The following is a 20220-nucleotide window of genomic DNA, read 5'->3' as shown; positions in this document are numbered from 1 at the left end:
TCTGGGGTTTATTCTGTTCACATGGAATCAAAGCTTTATTTAAAATAATAAAAAGGTTAACTAAATGGCAATTTTAGTGATGTTAAAAAGAATGTGATTTGCAAACCGAATTAATAAAAATTGAAAAACAAGTTGAAAAAAAAAAAGAGCTAGAGAAAGTGACAAGACAATTTTGTCTTTGGTATCATATAACTTTTCAGAAAGTAATTTTTTTCCAATCTTTGCTTGTCAATTGGCACCTTCATACCTATTTTCAAACCACTTTTTCTTTATTATTTATTTGTGGATTTGCTGCCTTTAGAGTTCACTGATTAAGAGCTGAGCAGCCCTAAAAGTCTGATCACTGACACACCCCTGGTTGGTATACACATTAATTATGGTACTGGAGGATGGAGATCAGGTGGAAAGTTTCTTAACATACAAAAGTAGTCTGCAGCTATAACAGTTTCTTCAGTTACTTCTTGGAGTGTTGCTGTGGGCATACGTGCACAAATCTAGGCTCCTGGTGAGATGAGCTGGGGCATTCTAATTCATCCCAAAGCTGTTCTTTGGGGTTGATGTCAGGGCTTTGTGCAGACCAGTTGAGCTCTTCTACACCAACATGGCAAATCATGGCAACAAGGTCTTGTATTGAGCACAGGAGCATTATTGTTTCGGAACAGATTTGGGTTAATCCGCTTAGTGGTAGTGAAGGGAAATCATAATTCTGTACATTTATGATACACAATGTACAGATGTTACACTTTGGGAAAGAGCCACATATGGTTGTGATGGTCAGGTGTCCACATACATTTGGTCATATAATGTAATTTAAAAGAAACCTACACTTTTTATATCCCTCAGTAAGTTCAATTCCCTAGTTCTGATTGTTCGCATTTCTGAGGATTGTTTTAGGGGCTACTAAAGGTAACAACAACAACAACAAAAAAAAAAACGACTATATAAATATATCCAACTATATAAATCCAGTCATATGAAATGAACTTTAAACTGCAACCATGCATCATAGCAGTACTTTGTATTACCTGCTTGTGGCATGTGGGTTAATTTAACAAAACCAAAATCTATCAGCCGGTATATTGTACGAAATTTTAAGATTCTATTTTTATATTCAAAAGCATTATTTTCTAAACAGATAATTTTATACTAAAATACATCATGTAATATTATATCCTGTTTGTCTCATTCAATACCACCAAAAGTTTGTCACAGTTTGTTACAAGTAGATGGTTGATTTGCTCTGTCTGGACACCACACTCAAATGTCAATGCTTCTCTTGGGAAAAATTGGGGTCAATGTTGCCATAAGTAGCACAGAAAACAATTAAAGTTTTGCCATTTGTGCAGCCACTATCTGTGTCTAATGATCCCTAAACCCTTGTTATTGCTGAGATCATTTTGTCTGGGTATTTGTGTACATGCCATTGTGTAAATTGGTGAGGAATTTTATGAATATGTGGACAGTGAAGCTTCAGTAGCTTTAGATGCACAAATATTTCTAGCATCTCCTTTTCACTGTTACTGTTCAAACCAAGGGTTCTGCTGAACCTGCAAAAGAGGGAGTTAAGTTTCACCTAGCCCATACACTGCACTGTAGATAACATTCAGAACCACTGATTTTGTCCACATAACATCTGCCTAAATCACATAAATAAAGTCCCACCTTGTAGCAAGCCCAGAATTACAGTAAAAGACCTGGAGACACCCATAGAGCCGAGCAGCCTAATAGAATGGGAGTCAAAATTACTGTGTTTTCGAATAAAAGGCTGATGATGATGTTTCGTTGAACGTTTTTTAAGTTATAATTGCTAATTTGAAATCTGCCATGCCATTTTTCTAATCTGTTGCCAGTACAAGTGCTGTATTTTACAGTATGTACAATGATTGGGCCAATGCTGGAACAGTGGTGCAATAGTTAGCATTACTTGCCTCATAGCTTGAGGGATAGCTAACAGGGTCTTGTCTGGTTTCTGGCAGGGTGGGTTGCTGTCTGTGCATGTTTTCCCTGTGTTCCCATGGGATTCCCCAGACTTTTCTGGTTTCCCACTTTCCAAAATACATACCAGTAAGTGGACTGGCTTTACTTAATTGCCCATAGATGTGAACGTGAGAAGATTTATTCATACCTAGGGGCAATTTAGAGTAGCCAAACTACCTCCCGGCATGCTTTAGAGATTAAACCCATGTGGCCCTGGGAACCATGGAGCGGAGACGTGATAATGCTATCAACACTACACACTACTATTGCACTTTACATAATACACAGAAAGAAAACAAACACATTGTATAGACTATAATGGAATTGTGATAAACCACACCACTAAACAGCCAAAGGATTTGTATATAATGACCTTCAAGGGCACAGAGGAAGCAGGAGTCAAACATCCTATTCATCTGCAGAGCAAGAAGAAAGCACAAGCATCTAAGTAGAAGCTTTAGAGCAGAAGAGAGCAGATGGAGCAAAGAATTTTCCATCTTATATTCACACTATTTTTAGTCCAGGAGTGTGGCTAAACATCAATATAGTGCAACTGTAAAGAACTCAAAAGCGTTTCTATCTCTCTGATACTTGGCATCTTCCAATGAAAGGTTCAACAATGAGAGCTAAGGAGAGGTTTCCTTGTATTAAGGTTTTTACCGGATTGTGTAACAATTATTAGCATTTTCTCATATTAGATCATCGGTTCAATTTTGTTTAATTCGTATAATGTTATTTTATTCTTGTGTGTTTGGCTATCATAGATACCTCAAAAAAATGATAAATGAGATATTTAGAGAACTGAACGAAGCTGAAAAATGTCTTCAAGTAGCAGACGTTGCATTCACCAGAGTATTAGCATGACCTCTAACAGTCACTTGTGGATCACTTCCTGGTTGAACCATATTTTCATGCATATTTACTTATTGCCTTTCTGTGCTGTTGTAAATCTTTCTGGATGACCATCAAAATACAAATGTGTCATCAGAAATATGATGACTTGTAATAAAAGAAATGGTTTATTGCAAGGAGACAAGCTGGGTGTTCTATAGTTTAAAGGTGGCTTTTATACTGACGTATGCATGTAAGAGGACACAACCTAGACCGTAGATTTTGCCCACAGATAAGAGAAAAACACATGAACTTCAGGAACAAACAAAAAGACCAGTGTTACATAACTAGACAGTGTACATAACAAAAACAGTTACAGAAATCACTTTAACTTGAATTGATCTTAAAATGAATAAATCATGTGTCCATTACCAAATAATCTTAGAAAATAGAAATATAATCCCACAATACAATTGTATGAATTCAAAGTCTCCAAAGTGTGTTCTGATTGCTATACCATGTTTGACCAAATTCGGCGGCAAGAATACTTACTAGAACAAAGTTAAAATATCACATTACTCCCGTTTTGGAGTCCTTGCACTGGCTCCCCGTTAGGTTTATGGTTGATTTTAAGATTCTGATGCTTACCTACAAGGCCTTACACGGGTTAGCTCCTCAATATTTGGCTGATCTTTTAATTCCTTATATTCCATCTCGCGACCTTCGTTCTTCTGAAACTGGTCTTTTAACTGTTCCTTTAACTCGTTTAAAATCGATGGGAGATACAGTAGGGCCTTCTCTTCACTAGCTCCAAAACTGTGGAATTCATTACCAACTGAGATAAGGCAAGCATCATCTCTTGGCACTTTTAAATCTCTGCTTAAAACTTATTTTTTTAGGGTAGCTTTTAATTTGACTAATTGTAATTTTACATAGTTCTTATTTTATTGTCTATTTTTGTTGCTTTAATTTTAATCTTTATATTATGTGTGTAATTTTGTTGCTTTTATTTTTGTTGCTTTTTTCTAGATTGCACTGGAATGCTTATGACTGACCATGCAGTGATGTTTTGCTTGTCTGTATGATTTGAAATCTGGATTTGGTTTCTGGTTTGTTTGCTAGCATTAAACCTCTTGCAAATAGATTCTCATTCTGCCTGATGTACGCTACATGTATGAAGTTTTAGTTCATGTTTTTGCTCTTTCATAGTCCCAACAATGACTATCTGTTTGAGGTGTGTTAGGAGCTAGAGAGAGAGAGAGAGAGAGAGAGAGAGAGAGAGAGCAATAAGCAAGCAAACAACAAAAATAAACCACTTGATGGGTCCCAAGAAGCAAATCAGTCCTAAATCTTAATGTGCTAAAAAGGAATAAAAGTTTATTTATAGCGATTTCATTTGCAGAAAACTAAGTGGCTTTTGTTAGCTATGTATCAATTACCAGCAAACTTACCATATTATTTATTCCTAAATCGTACACAAAATTGACAATGCAACATTTCCATTATAAAAATACACTGTAAAAAAACACACTACACAAAATAACACAGATTGTAATTCTATTAGTGAGAAATTGTACTCTAGATACTTCAGTTAGTGAAGAGACGACTGCACTAGATCTCTAGACAGTTCCTCTCTAGGGGATTTTGCTGAAGATCTGCTTCACAGCAATAACTTAATGTCCTAAGAGAAAACAATACGGTAAACATCTTGCTTGCTTTTCTTGGAATCACTTCTGGAGATCCTCACCATGAAGTTCTTCATTTCCCATAGCAGAGCAGTTGAGACTCCATTTACACCAACAAACAGACAGACAGGGAGAAGCAGCAGAACCTCCTCCTCCGCCTCTAGCACATACTAATAGGGCTCTCAGAGATGTTTGACAGACAGCATTGCTAAAATTCTCCCACAAGTCCCATACAGTTTTTTTCTTTGTGAAGGAATAATAATCATTTTGAATACTTTGTACATACCATGATTTATTAGATATTTATTAGTTATTATAAAGTCTAAGAATTAACATATGCTTCCTACAACAACTCAATTTCTCAGAACAGAGAGTTAAATTTTATCCGTTTGGTACTACCGAATGTGTGTACGCTAATATGCACACACATTCTGTAGTGTACATTCGGTAGTTAATTCTATTTCGTTCTCAATGCATGTTTGTGATAATGTAAGACAGGGCTCTCAAGTTTTGAAGACAGGCAAGAGTGACACCCCCCCCCCCCCCCAAACACAATGGGGGTGTTTTTGTGTTTGGTAAGATTCACTGAACATAATTTAACAAATACAAAGTATTTATTCAATTTCCATTTATTGATTTGTGTGTGAGAGAGACAAAGAGAGAGAGAGAGAGAGAGAGAGAGAGAGAGATTATGACTGGTGTTTTTTATTTTGTTTGTTGCCTTTTTGGACCCCTTTATCATTTGTAATGTTGGCTCCCCTTTAAAACAGTTCGGCTCAAGCCCAGACATTTTTAGGTTTTGTTCAAACCATCGAAAATAGAGGCCCCTGGTTCCTTTTTTCAAAGGTGACTTGAACCAATTTAGGAGGCTTTGAAAGATAGCAGTCTTGGTTTTAATGCTTCCACATTCTAATGCTGATGCAGAGAGGGTATTTCTACGGTGGCCGAGAAGTGCAAAACAAATTAACAAATCCGAAAAACAAATTAACAAATCCGAAAACACATTAACAAATCCGAAAACACATTAACAAATCTGAAAACACATTAACAAATCTGAAAACACATTAACAAATCTGAAAACACATTAACAAATCTGAAAACACATTAACAAATCTGAAAACACATTAACAAATCTGAAAACACATTAACAAATCTGAAAACACATTAACAAATCCGAAAACACATGAGCAAATCCGAAAACAAATTAACAAATCCGAAAACACATTAACAAATCCGAAAACACATTAACAAATCCAAAAACACAACGACAAGTCAGACAACCCGGAAGAGGTTGGTATAGTTTGTGAATGGAAACTTATCGATCATCGGACAAGACACCTGTCATTCACCTGTATATCTTGAATGACAGGTGTCTCGTCTGATGATTGGTAAGTTTCCATTCCAAGTTGGTATAGTTTGTGATTGGAACACGTACCGATCATTGGACAAGACACCTGTCACTCAAGGTATACATGAAGTTCAACAGTCTGCCGCAGGGAAAAGTTGGAATGGATGGATGGAATGGATCACTGTGGATTAATTCTGTTATTTTCTTATATTTAAACGGAGAACTTTACACATTACACATAAGATTCCATACCCATACGTATATCTTGAGTGACAGGTGTCTTGTCCAATGATTGGTAAGTTTCCATTCAAAAACGATACCTACTGTTTCTGTCGTTGTGTTTTCGGATTTGTTAATGTGTTTTCCGATTTGTTCATTTGTTTTCGGATTTGATAATGTGCTTTCGGATTTGTTAATTTGTTTTCGGATTTGTTCATGTGTTTTCGGATTTGTTCATGTGTTTTCGGATTTGTTCATGTGTTTTCGGATTTGTTAATGTGTTTTTGGATTTGTTAATTTGTTTTCGGATTTGTTCATGTGTTTTCGGATTTGTTAATTTGTTTTCGGATTTGTTAATGTGTTTTCGGATTTGTTAATTTGTTTTCGGATTTGTTCATGTGTTTTCGGATTTGTTCATGTGTTTTCGGATTTGTTTCTCTGCCACCGTAGTATTTCCGATGGTCGGTTTGAACAAAACCTCAACACGAAACAGCTTGTCTCTGGACAGGACATTGTCCTCAATCATGACCCTAAAAATGGCTGGGCTTGAGCTGAACTGTTTTAAATGGGAGCAACATTACAAATGATAAAGGAGTCCAAAAAGGCAACAAACACTTAAACTTAAACTTGAGAGCCCTTTGTTGTAACATTAAAACAGGAGATCATGACTTACTCTGTGCTCAAAATGATGCTCGCAGCTCCTGTGGGTGAATGAGGATGATAGCGAACAATTCCACGATATGCTTTTTTTTTATTGGTTGTTGCATTATTTTGGGCGCTGCGGCATATTAAATATATGATAAATAGTAAGTTTTTCTGCGTGAGAAATACAATGTGTAGCGGGAGAGCGTGACAAAAGACCCAAATGAGTGACTTGAGAGCTAAGAATTCACAGAGGTTCACAGAATAGAGTCTGTAACCAGAATAATGCTGCAGGGGCAAGAAAAACAATCACACTTGGATTCAAACTGCACCAAAGGTTCCCCAGTTAAAACGACTTAGACCGGGATCTAGTGAACTAGCATGAAGATGTGTTTTTGATAGTCTTCTGCTTGATAGACAAGGCACTTCTACATACAGTATGTCTCTGGATAAGGCAGCGGTGCCTAATCTTATCCACAAAGGCCCGGTGTGGGTGCAGGTTTTCGTTCCAACCAATCAGAAGCCACACCTGATTCCACCTGTCAGTTGTTCTTGGCTTTTAGTAGATTCTGGTGTGGCTTCTGCTTGGTTGGAATGAAAACCTGCACCCACACGAGCCATTTGTGGATAAGATTGGACGCCACTGGGATGAAGGCATCTGCTAAAAGCCATACTTGAAAATTCTCTTATACCCACCAGCTTATACTGTACCATCCTTCCAACCCTTCAGTCTTATTATTTTTCCTGTTCTTTCTTCCACTGTGGCCATAGCTCCTTAATTGGAGACAGCAGGAGGATTTCCTTTCCACAGAAACCTCCAAAGAGTTAAATGACAAGGCAAGTAGAGAAGACTCCTTGTCCTGATTAGCTAGATGTTGGCGGTCCGTATAATCTTTTCTGTTTACAGAGCCTGGGGTGCTGCAGAGACAGGAGATTTGACTTTGAGCAGATATGTTATTGACAACTCCTGAAATCTGAGGGGAACATTGCAGAATATTAAGAATATAAAAAGTATATAGTGTATAATAGGGATGCAGCTGAATATGAACACATTATTATATTCTGAATAGAAAAATGTGTTCTAAATGGATGGAAATACAGATACAGTATGACAAGAAGACGTTAGTATTTTTTTTAGACTTGAGTGACTTGAGTTCATTTGAACTGGGTTCCCATAGGACAGAACAAAAATATTGCATAAGAGGGAGAATTTTACTTTTATGCAGGTTTAAATACATATAGAGATACAGATATGTTCTATGCTCTACAGTATATAGGTAAGATATAGACATATACTGTATACAGTAGATACTGTTATTGGATTTCAGCCATAATGTACAGTATAGGTGGTCACAAATTCTTTACATTCAATCTCCATTGTGTCATTTCTCTTAAAAAAACAAACTAGTCTTTTATGAAGAAAAACAAAATGCTGCAGAGAGGTATTATGTGATCAAAATGGTGTTACAGAAGGTGAACAATGACATGCATGAGGGGTGTTTTTGTGTGTGTGTGCGTGTGTGTGAAAAAGCAGTGGTTAATAACAATGTTGATCCATTCCCAAAGGAATGTTGCTAATTACTATTCACACACATTAAGAATCCAAGTAATGCTATGTCCACCTTTCTCCTTTCTGTTGTCCTCTCTCCTTATCCTTCTCCCTTTCGTGTTATCTTCTAATAAGCTAAAATCAGACAATACGGAAGACAAACAAACACATGGGCATCCACACACGCACACACATTTCTCTCCTCCCTGTTCAGTGATTATATAACTGCTCACTGATCAACGCATGCTGACTAGTCCGGACTTCCCCAGAGCTCTCTCTCTCTCTCTCTCTCTCTCTCTCTCTCACACACATCCACACGTCTTCTCCTCCTCCTCTTTCTCACACTTCCCCCTCGCTATCTCTCCATCCCCTAACCCTTTCTAACTCCAATCTCCTGTTCTGCCTCCCTGTCCACCCCCTTGCTTTTATACCTCTCCTTCTTACATACACATTCACAAGACTGCAGCAGTGGAAGACAGAGAGCCTCCGTGAATCTGTGCGTGATGTGTGTGTGTGCGTGTGTGTGGCGTGTGCCGAGAGCATGTGGATGTGTGAGACACCCTCAGTGATGTGAGAACCTGAGAGAGAGAGAGAGAGAGAGAGAGAGAGAGAGAGAGAGAGAGAGAGAGAGGGAGAGATATCCTGGACTTTTCTGGAATCTGGACTCTTTTCCCAAGCTTCTTCAATCAGATCCTCACTCTGACACTTTCATTTGCTGTGGATGTGCAACAGCATCTGTGTCTTTGCACTCACGCTCGTCACACACTTTCTGCGGTGTGTGTGTTTGTGTGTGTAAGGCACAGTTCCGGCATCACCTCGAGCCACACCGCGAGTGTCTCTGCTCCTCGAGCCTCCCCAGAGTGATGAGCTAAGTGAACGGAGATGTCCCAGCGCATCGGGAGTCTGCAGCTCTCGCTCTGCTCTCATGCTCCTCTCAGGGTGAGTGTGTCTGCATTTCTATTTTCCACTCGCAATCAGATATGAGAACCGTGCGGCTGATGCGGACAAGCCGATGTCCGAGCAGTCAACGAGTAAGTGCTTGATGGAGATCTGCACAGCTGATGGTTATGTACCATTTCTGGGGCTCAGTGAGTTATGCTTTTGCTAAATTGTAGTTATTTTGTTTATATTGTTATATTTTCAGAAACAGTTTAAATTCTCGTAAGGCATCAAAAATTATACAGTATTAAAAATTGCTGAATTGGTGTTTTAAACCAAAGCACTGATTTACTGTTTTACGTAAGAGGTTTCACAACCCATGGATTACCTGCTCTATCATTTCTTACTGTCAGAGACATTTGATTTAAAAGCATCCGATTTTTTTAATCACTAATATAAAAATATTCTCAGGCCCATTTTGGTTGCGTATTTTAGTCTGTAGTCAATAGGCTGCATTGTAAAACACCAAGTGTTGTAATGCTTTTGGTTCCGCAGTTTAACTCAAGAAAGAAGTGGTTGGATTCAGCAATATCCTGAAGCACCAAGGGGTTACTGGGGCCAACTCTGAGTGATGGCAGCTTTACTGGAACATTTACCAATACAGATTGGCTGTGTGTGCGTGAGTGAGCAAGTCTGTGTGTGTGTATGAGAGTGTGTGTATGTGAGTGAGAGAGAAAAATTTCCTTCTTGTCACTGCCTGAGCATGTGATGATATCTTTTTCACTGTGAGAGAATGATATAGTTCTTCAGTATGAGACAGCTGCTTACATTGTCTTCTCAGAAAAGAACTTTCTCGCTTGCATGCTTGCCAGTGTAAAAAATACCCATATTACTTTTCAACCTCTTGTCCAGGAGGACATGGAACTCACCTCTATTTCTCCTTCTGCTTAACCATTTCATCTCTCTCTCTCTCTCTCTCTCTCTCTCTCTCTCTCTCTCTCTCTCTCTCTCTCTCTCTCTTTCTGCCCTCAAAGGGCTTTTTTCTTTTCTTTCCTGTCATACCAATTCAAATGTCCATCCCTGGCAAGATAACGAGGTCGTGTTAAATTATTTATATCTCACTGTCAAAACTCACCTGTGAAGGCAGGTGTTTTTTTGTTCTTTTGTCCATTGCACCAAATGCAATTTGGTGAATTAAACCCAAAAATCAGTACTGAACAAGTAATTCATTATTAAATAGCTAGCTACAGCCTCGTTCACTTTCACGCTATGTTCTTTCTTCACCGTTCATTCCATTAGACTCTCTGCTAGATGTTCATTTCCGTCTATTTAGCAGAAATTACTGGGATTCCATCCTTGTACTATTTCTATTTCCATTCATCTGCTTTTTTAGCAGGATTAGCTCCTGGTTCTGATTCACATCCTTCCCCACTGAGCAGTTGTAATAACAGCCATTTGATCCTACTGTGCTCCTCCTCACTTTGAAACCGCAGAGTCTGCCAATAAGGCAGCTAATCCGGTGTCATGAACAGCATCTTCGTGTTGGCAGCAAGAAGAAAAAACAAGGTCAGCTGATTCCTATACAGCGGGAATAGTCAGAGAATTCTCATTCATCTGTTAGGCACAGGTATCTGCACAAAACCAGCTTTATAATGTGGATATAAAATCGCCACTGCTGAAAATGCAGCTATGTTTTCATCAGCTGACCTGCTACCAGCTGCCAAAACAAAGCAGAACTGGTAGGTCATTTTAACCAGATTTTAACCTTTCATATTACTTGAATAAATTGATTAGCAAACGTTTAACATTTTCCAATAACCTTATACGCTGTGCACTTTACTGTTTGTGTATTAATTTTACAAGTGTTGTATCATCTCACATGGAACACAAAAGTTTTTTTCCTACCCAGAAGTGTAAGTCGTTTCCCAGTCAATGGCAAATGATGTCAAGCACTCGTAATTTAAAGGACATTTACAAGATATCCACTGGAGCTTCATCAATCATCCAACATTCCAAAGTTGTTTTTTTTTTTGGTTGAATACGTTCATGCTTCAGGCAAGCTTCATTTATCTCAGACTAGCAGTACAGAAGTGTAGTGGCACACAATACATATGTACTGGAAACGGAAGCATACTGTATAAGCATATAAATGGCGAGATTGTATTATTTATATTTAAAGTGAGCATATGTTTACATGTGTGTGGGTGAAGAATATTGAAATTATAAAAAGATAAAGAAAATCTAGAGACAGCTACAAAAATAGTGTCATAAGGACTTGTATTATTACCGCATCTCAAACAGCTGGTGTGGAATGAATCGTTTAAAATGGAAGAGTAACTGCTGCATGTGGCACTCATCAGAAATGTTTGAACGGACCTGAATGAAGCCAGAGGATGACGTGACTTGTTCTTGGAATGAGAGTGACCCACCGAATTTACCAGATGCATCACAGAAGTGTGGGTTTATACTCGCCTTTAATTAGGCATGTGCAAAATGGCAGCAATATTTATCTGGCATTTGTTCTGTACAGTTCTAATATAAGTACAGTGGAAGCAGTGAAGTGAGACTATGTGACATCAGATTATAGAAATCAAGATATGGGCTTTAAATTACATATGTGTTCACTATTACATACACTTTTTAAATATTCCTTATCAAGATTAATGTCTGAATGTAGCCTTCAAACACAAATCTGCCTAGATTTTCTATATCAGTTACATAGTCCATACATAGTTCTTTGAGTTTTGAGAAGCAGCTCAGAACAACTATTACGACTGCATAAAGTTTAAAGCGAAACGTTAGCTCTTACATTCTTTAACACGTGTGTGCTGCTGCTGCACAGAGAAATGTGGGATAAAATTGATAAAGATGTTACACGCTTCTAAGGGTTGCAGCTGCTTGGCGAGAGTGGCGTGTCATTTCTATTGGCCCAATCCACAATTCTCGGGTGCAACTGGCATGTGCTGGTTATCAGGAAAACTAATGCCCAAAGGCACAACCTTGTCAGTGAAACACGAAGAATAGCTACAGCCGAAGCTGGTCCAGCTGTAATTAAAACACAGCTCAATAAAAACATGACATAAGACTAAGAGGCAGTCCATAAACAGACTTTCCATCTTGTCCTTTTTCTGCTTATATAAGATTATTATCATGCTTATATAAGATTATAATAATTTTTTTAGATTGCTAAAAAAGGAAAAAAATAGGATTTTTTTTGTGTGATTTTTATGAATTGAATGAAGTAAAAAAAAATGGAGATGAAGTTTAAGTTGAATACAGCATGCTTGAGTTTGAAACACCGCTCAAATCTGGCTTACAATTGATGTCACATATAATGTTACTACAATAGACACAATCCTGCATAAGGCTTCGCATGGTTGTCCATCACTGCTTTGTTCACATGAATATTTGTGTATCTCAAAAAAAAAAAAGGAAATCTCAAAAATTACTCATCCATTAGGAACTACAGTATATCAGCGGTGTCTAATCTTATCCACAAAGGCACCGGTGTGGGTGCAGGTTTTCATTCCAACCAAGCAGAAGCCACACCTGACTCCACCTGTTTAATCAGTTGTTCTTGGCTTTTAGTAAACTCTGGTATGGCTTCTGCTTGGTTGGAATGAAAACCTGCACGCACACCTGCCCTTTCAGGATAAAATTGGACACCGCTGAACTATATAGACTATTACTTAAATTTTAGACGAAATTATTTAATGTAATTATCTAGCTCCAGTCAAACGCTCTGGAGTTGACACTGAACTAACTTTTCAGCTAACTTCACTTTTCACTTAATCACAGTGCCCTTGGGATTTTAGATTGGTCAACCATGTGGAATAAGCTTAACGCTACAATAGCTTCAGAAATCATTACACTTTTGGCTAGGCTAAGGTTTAGGGCTAATGCATCATCAACACAGAGTCCAGTGAAGGAAGACAGATCAGATCGAGCCACTCACACACCACCTGCAACCTGGGATTATGAAGAGAACGATAAACCAGGAAGAGGATTAGATACTTTATGTATAATCTGGAGAGAGGGGGGTGGAGAGAAAAGCACCATCAAATAGAACTCCGACAAAATGATTTTGCTTTGTAGTTGGATTTTAAGTGACTTTATGTACAGAGATTTTAAATGGAAATGATCATCAATGCCTGTTAATATAATGTGCCAAATGTGCCTCCTTCACACATTTCTTTCTCTAGTACTACAGCTATACAGATGTACAGATTAAAGTAGGGCTGAGGAATAGCATTTCACACTTAACACACTGTAATATGACAAAATTAAATTAGAATTCCAAAGATAATGGCAAAAAAATGTCTACAACAATGACTGTTGTTTTTAGGCAAAGCTTTTTCCTGGAAAAGCTCTTTAAAATAAAGCACATGCCAATAAAGCAGTTAAATCAATTTAAAATCTGACACTGAATTTAACTGGGCTACTGATAAAATGCTCCTTCCAAGATCAAAGTGCGCCTTCTAACTGTGCCTGCTGTAAAGTGAGTGGGTGGGGTTATACTGCTGTAAAGTGAATGGGTGGGGTTATACTGCTGTAAAGTGAATGGGGTGGGGTTATACTGCTGTAAAGTGAATGGGGTGGGGTTATACTGCTGTAAAGTGAATGGGTGGGGTTATACTGCTGTAAAGTGAATGGGGTGGGGTTATACTGCTGTAAAGTGAATGGGGTGGGGTTATACTGCTGTAAAGTGAGTGGGGTGGGGTTATACTGCTGTAAAGTGAATGGGGTGGGGTTATATTGCTGTAAAGTGAATGGGTGGGGTTATACTGCTGTAAAGTGAGTGGGGTGGGATTATACTGCTGTAAAGTGAGTGGAGTGGGGTTATACTGCTGTAAAGTGAATGGGTGGGGTTATACTGCTGTAAAGTGAATGGGTGGGGTTATACTGCTGTAAAGTGAATGGGGTGGGCTTATACTGCTGTAAAGTGAATGTGGTGGGGTTATACTGCTGTAAAGTGAATGGGTGGGGTTATACTGCTGTAAAGTGAGTGGGGTGGGGTTATACTGCTGTAAAGTGAATGGGTGGGGTTATACTGCTGTAAAGTGAATGGGTGGGGTTATACTGCTGTAAAGTGAATGGGTGGGGTTATACTGCTGTAAAGTGAGTGGGTGGGGTTATACTGCTGTAAAGTGAATGTGGTGGGGTTATACTGCTGTAAAGTGAATGGGTGGGGTTATACTGCTGTAAAGTGAATGGGTGGGGTTATACTGCTGTAAAGTGAGTGGGTGGGGTTATACTGCTGTAAAGTGAATGTGGTGGGGTTATACTGCTGTAAAGTGAATGGGGTGGGCTTATACTGCTGTAAAGTGAATGGGGTGGGGTTATACTGCTGTAAAGTGAATGGGTGGGGTTATACTACTGTAAAGTGAATGGGTGGTGTTATACTGCTGTAAAGTGAATGGGTAGGGCTATACTGCTGTAAAGTGAATGGGGTGGGGTTATTCTGCATTAAAGTGAGTGGGGTGGGGTTATACCGCTGTAAAGTGAGTGGGGTGGGGTTATACCGCTGTAAAGTGAGTGGGTGGGATTATACTGCTGTAAAGTGAATGGGTGGGGTTATACTGCTGTAAAGTGAACGGGGTGGGGTTATACTGCTGTAAAGTGAATGGGTGGGGTTATACTGCTGTAAAGTGAATGGGTGGGGTTATACTGCTGTAAAGTGAATGGGGTGGGGTTATACTGCTGTAAAGTGAATGGGATGGGGTTATACTGCTGTAAAGTGAATGGGTGGGGTTATACTGCTGTAAAGTGAATGGGGTGGGGTTATACTGCTGTAAAGTGAATGGGTGGGGTTATACTGCTGTAAAGTGAATGGGTGGGGTTATACTGCTGTAAAGTGAATGTGGTGGGGTTATACTGCTGTAAAGTGAATGTGGTGGGGTTATACTGCTGAAAAGTGAGTGGGGTGGGATTATACTGCGTAAGGTAATGGGGTGGGGTTATACTGCTGTAAAGTGAGTGGGGTGGGGTTATACTGCTGTAAAGTGAGTGGGGTGGGGTTATACTGCTGTAAAGTGAGTGGGGTGGGGTTATACTGCTGTAAAGTGAATGGGGTGGGGTTATACTGCTGTAAAGTGAGTGGGGTGGGGTTATATTGCTGTAAAGTGAGTGGGTGGGGTTATACTGCTGTAAAGTGAGTGGGGTGGGGTTATACTGCTGTAAAGTGAGTGGGGTGGGGTTATACTGCTGTAAAGTGAGTGGGGTGGGGTTATACTGCTGTAAAGTGAATGGGGTGGGGTTATACTGCTGTAAAGTGAATGGGGTGGGGTTATACTGCTGTAAAGTGAATGGGGTGGGGTTATACTGCTGTAAAGTGAGTTGGGTGGGGTTATACTGCTGTAAAGTGAATGGGGTGAGGTTATACTGCTGTAAAGTGAATGGGGTGGGGTTATACTGCTGTAAAGTGAATGGGGTGGGGTTATACTGCTGTAAAGTGAATGGGGTGGGGTTATACTGCTGTAAAGTGAATGGGGTGGGGTTATACTGCTGTAAAGTGAATGGGGTGGGGTTATACTGCTGTAAAGTGAATGGGGTGGGGTTATACTGCTGTAAAGTGAGTGGGGTGGGGTTATACTGCTGTAAAGTGAATGGGGTGGGGTTATACTGCTGTAAAGTGAATGGGGTGGGGTTATACTGCTGTAAAGTGAATGGGTGGGGTTATACTGCTGTAAAGTGAATGGGGTGGGGTTATACTGCTGTAAAGTGAATGGGGTGGGGTTATACTGCTGTAAAGTGAATGGGGTGGGGTTATACTGCTGTAAAGTGAATGGGGTGGGGTTATACTGCTGTAAAGTGAATGGGGTGGGGTTATACTGCTGTAAAGTGAATGGGGTGGGGTTATACTGCTGTAAAGTGAATGGGGTGGGGTTATACTGCTGTAAAGTGAATGGGGTGGGGTTATACTGCTGTAAAGTGAATGGGGTGGGGTTATACTGCTGTAAAGTGAATGGGGTGGGGTTATACTGCTGTAAAGTGAATGGGTGGGGTTATACTGCTGTAAAGTGAATGGGGTGGGGTTATACTGCTGTAAAGTGAATGGGTGGGGTTATACTGCTGTAAAGTGAATGGGGTGGGGTTATACTGCTGTAAAGTGAATGGGGTGGGGTTATACTGCTGTAAAGTGAATGGGGTGGGGTTATACTGCTGTAAAGTGAATGGGGTGGGGTTATACTGCTGTAAAGTGAATGGGTGGGGTTATACTGCTGTAAAGTGAATGGGGTGGGGTTATACTGCTGTAAAGTGAATGGGGTGGGGTTATACTGCTGTAAAGTGAATGGGTGGGGTTATACTGCTGTAAAGTGAGTGGGGTGGGGTTATACTGCTGTAAAGTGAATGGGTGGGGTTATACTGCTGTAAAGTGAATGGGGTGGGGTTATACTGCTGTAAAGTGAATGGGTGGGGTTATACTGCTGTAAAGTGAATGGGGTGGGGTTATACTGCTGTAAAGTGAATGGGGTGGGGTTATACTGCTGTAAAGTGAATGGGGTGGGGTTATACTGCTGTAAAGTGAATGGGGTGGGGTTATACTGCTGTAAAGTGAATGGGTGGGGTTATACTGCTGTAAAGTGAATGGGGTGGGGTTATACTGCTGTAAAGTGAATGGGGTGGGGTTATACTGCTGTAAAGTGAATGGGGTGGGGTTATACTGCTGTAAAGTGAATGGGTGGGGTTATACTGCTGTAAAGTGAATGGGGTGGGGTTATACTGCTGTAAAGTGAATGGGGTGGGGTTATACTGCTGTAAAGTGAATGGGTGGGGTTATACTGCTGTAAAGTGAATGGGGTGGGGTTATACTGCTGTAAAGTGAATGGGGTGGGGTTATACTGCTGTAAAGTGAATGGGGTGGGGTTATACTGCTGTAAAGTGAATGGGGTGGGGTTATACTGCTGTAAAGTGAATGGGTGGGGTTATACTGCTGTAAAGTGAGTGGGGTGGGGTTATACTGCTGTAAAGTGAATGGGTGGGGTTATACTGCTGTAAAGTGAATGGGGTGGGGTTATACTGCTGTAAAGTGAATGGGGTGGGGTTATACTGCTGTAAAGTGAGTGGGGTGGGGTTATACTGCTGTAAAGTGAATGGGTGGGGTTATACTGCTGTAAAGTGAATGGGGTGGGGTTATACTGCTGTAAAGTGAATGGGGTGGGGTTATACTGCTGTAAAGTGAATGGGGTGGGGTTATACTGCTGTAAAGTGAATGGGGTGGGGTTATACTGCTGTAAAGTGAATGGGGTGGGGTTATACTGCTGTAAAGTGAATGGGGTGGGGTTATACTGCTGTAAAGTGAATGGGGTGGGGTTATACTGCTGTAAAGTGAATGGGGTGGGGTTATACTGCTGTAAAGTGAATGGGGTGGGGTTATACTGCTGTAAAGTGAATGGGGTGGGGTTATACTGCTGTAAAGTGAATGGGGTGGGGTTATACTGCTGTAAAGTGAATGGGGTGGGGTTATACTGCTGTAAAGTGAGTGGGGTGGGGTTATACTGCTGTAAAGTGAATGGGTGGGGTTATACTGCTGTAAAGTGAGTGGGGTGGGGTTATACTGCTGTAAAGTGAATGGGGTGGGGTTATACTGCTGTAAAGTGAATGGGGTGGGGTTATACTGCTGTAAAGTGAATGGGTGGGGTTATACTGCTGTAAAGTGAATGGGTGGGGTTATACTGCTGTAAAGTGAATGGGTGGGGTTATACTGCTGTAAAGTGAATGGGGTGGGGTTATACTGCTGTAAAGTGAATGGGTGGGGTTATACTGCTGTAAAGTGAATGGGTGGGGTTATACTGCTGTAAAGTGAATGGGGTGGGGTTATACTGCTGTAAAGTGAATGGGGTGGGGTTATACTGCTGTAAAGTGAATGGGGTGGGGTTATACTGCTGTAAAGTGAATGGGGTGGGGTTATACTGCTGTAAAGTGAATGTGGTGGGGTTATACTGCTGTAAAGTGAATGGGGTGGGGTTATACTGCTGTAAAGTGAATGGGGTGGGGTTATACTGCTGTAAAGTGAGTGGGGTGGGGTTATACTGCTGTAAAGTGAATGGGGTGGGGTTATATTGCTGTAAAGTGAATGTGGTGGGGTTATACTGCTGTAAAGTGAATGGGGTGGGGTTATACTGCTGTAAAGTGAGTGGGTGGGGTTATACTGCTGTAAAGTGAGTGGGTGGGGTTATACTGCTGTAAAGTGAATGGGTGGGGTTATACTGCTGTAAAGTGAGTGGGGTGGGGTTATACTGCTGTAAAGTGAGTTGGGTGGGGTTATACTGCTGTAAAGTGAGTTGGGTGGGGTTATACTGCTGTAAAGTGAATGGGTGGGGTTATACTGCTGTAAAGTGAGTTGGGTGGGGTTATACTGCTGTAAAGTGAATGGGTGGGGTTATACTGCTGTAAAGTGAATGGGTGGGGTTATACTGCTGTAAAGTGAATGGGGTGGGGTTATACTGCTGTAAAGTGAATGGGGTGGGGTTATACTGCTGTAAAGTGAGTGGGTGGGGTTATACTGCTGTAAAGTGAGTGGGGTGGGGTTATACTGCTGTAAAGTGAGTTGGGTGGGGTTATACTGCTGTAAAGTGAGTTGGGTGGGGTTATACTGCTGTAAAGTGAATGGGTGGGGTTATACTGCTGTAAAGTGAGTTGGGTGGGGTTATACTGCTGTAAAGTGAATGGGTGGGGTTATACTGCTGTAAAGTGAATGGGTGGGGTTATACTGCTGTAAAGTGAATGGGGTGGGGTTATACTGCTGTAAAGTGAATGGGGTGGGGTTATACTGCTGTAAAGTGAGTGGGTGGGGTTATACTGCTGTAAAGTGACCAGGAGACCGGGTGATGATGGGTGGTGCTGTCCTGTTTTAAAGAGATGTCAAATTGTGTGACATTTTCATATACAGCTACATATTTTTGTATATATTTTATATATATATATATGTGTGTGTGTGTTTTAGCAGATACAAAAATCTCTCCTTTATCCAAATAAAGTATAGATTATATGTTTCAAGAAAAATCTTTGCTCATGTTGCCCTTACACGTAAAATGTAGAATTATTTTTTTTATTCTTCATGATTGTGATTTATGATCCATGTTCATAATAACTAATAGCATGCCAGAACAATAGCTAACAGTGCACCAGATGTTGCTCAAATGAAAATACAGATAAATGATGCATAATGAGTACATAATGTCTTCTTTAAAGATGACAGTACAGAAAAGAATAACATAAGTAGGATCCATTTTTCTTTAATCCTATTTCAAAAATAGCGCCACCTCACAGGCGTGCCACAAGCATGATGTTAAGTGAATTATCAAATCAATGAATCAATCAGACTTTGCCATCTGTTTACAACAGATAACAGATGGTGTTAGCAAATGAGAGATAGGTGAGTCTGCAGATCCTCGGGCAGGTCTTGAACAAAAGTTAGCATCTATTCACAATTCTGCTACAATTCTGTATGCTGTATGATCATGTTATTATGATACCGTATTTGCAACATACATTATAGCAGTACATTCAATCGCTCCTTTCACATTTGCCCTGGTTATCTATTGGACAGAGCCATCTGCTTACTATTTGAAAGGCAGAATAGAATTGATAGTATCCAGAGGACAGAGGCTTCATGATATAGTGTGAATAAGTGTATTACTGTCTACTCAGATGAGCTTACACAGTGAAATTCAGACACCTAGAGACCCTGAGGCTGCCAGGCAGCTAAACCCATGGACATTAATGGTCTAAATACGTAATTAGGTTGTCCAGAGATGGTCTAAACTGATATTCATTGATGAATTAAATGTGGAATGTCAAAAACTCTGAGAAGTCAACTAGCAATTGCAAATTGTGTACCATGCATCAGTCAGAGATCAGTCATACTGTAAGTCGATTTCAATAAACATTTTTCTCTATTCACTGACAGATAATATTGTTTGTAGAATATCAAATCATACATTTGGATAGTGAATTAGCTCATCGACAACGAGTCGGTAAGTTCTATCCTGATGTTCTTTTCATTTGTTTTATTTCAACCAGTTTATGAATAGTCAATTGTGTGACATTTCATATCATGCATAGTTAGGCATAATTTATTACATAAC

The 20220-nt window shown here is 40.0% G+C and overlaps 1 protein-coding gene across 1 annotated transcript in view; it reads left to right on the top strand.

Moving 5' to 3' along the window:
- The first annotated feature begins 8636 nt into the window (after window positions 1–8636).
- Window positions 8637–20220, top strand: part of insyn2ab (inhibitory synaptic factor 2Ab) — a 37046-nt gene continuing 25462 nt past the window's right edge. The window contains exon 1 of the mRNA XM_060879477.1: window positions 8637–9190. The gene's annotated coding sequence lies outside the window, so the exon portion shown is untranslated. The remainder of the gene's footprint in view (window positions 9191–20220) is intronic.

Source organism: Tachysurus vachellii, chromosome 10 (assembly GCF_030014155.1).
Source record: "Tachysurus vachellii isolate PV-2020 chromosome 10, HZAU_Pvac_v1, whole genome shotgun sequence".
Lineage (NCBI taxonomy): Eukaryota > Metazoa > Chordata > Actinopteri > Siluriformes > Bagridae > Tachysurus > Tachysurus vachellii.
The sequence above is the reverse complement of the archived record's forward strand: the minus strand, read 5'-3'. Positions and strand labels throughout refer to the sequence as shown.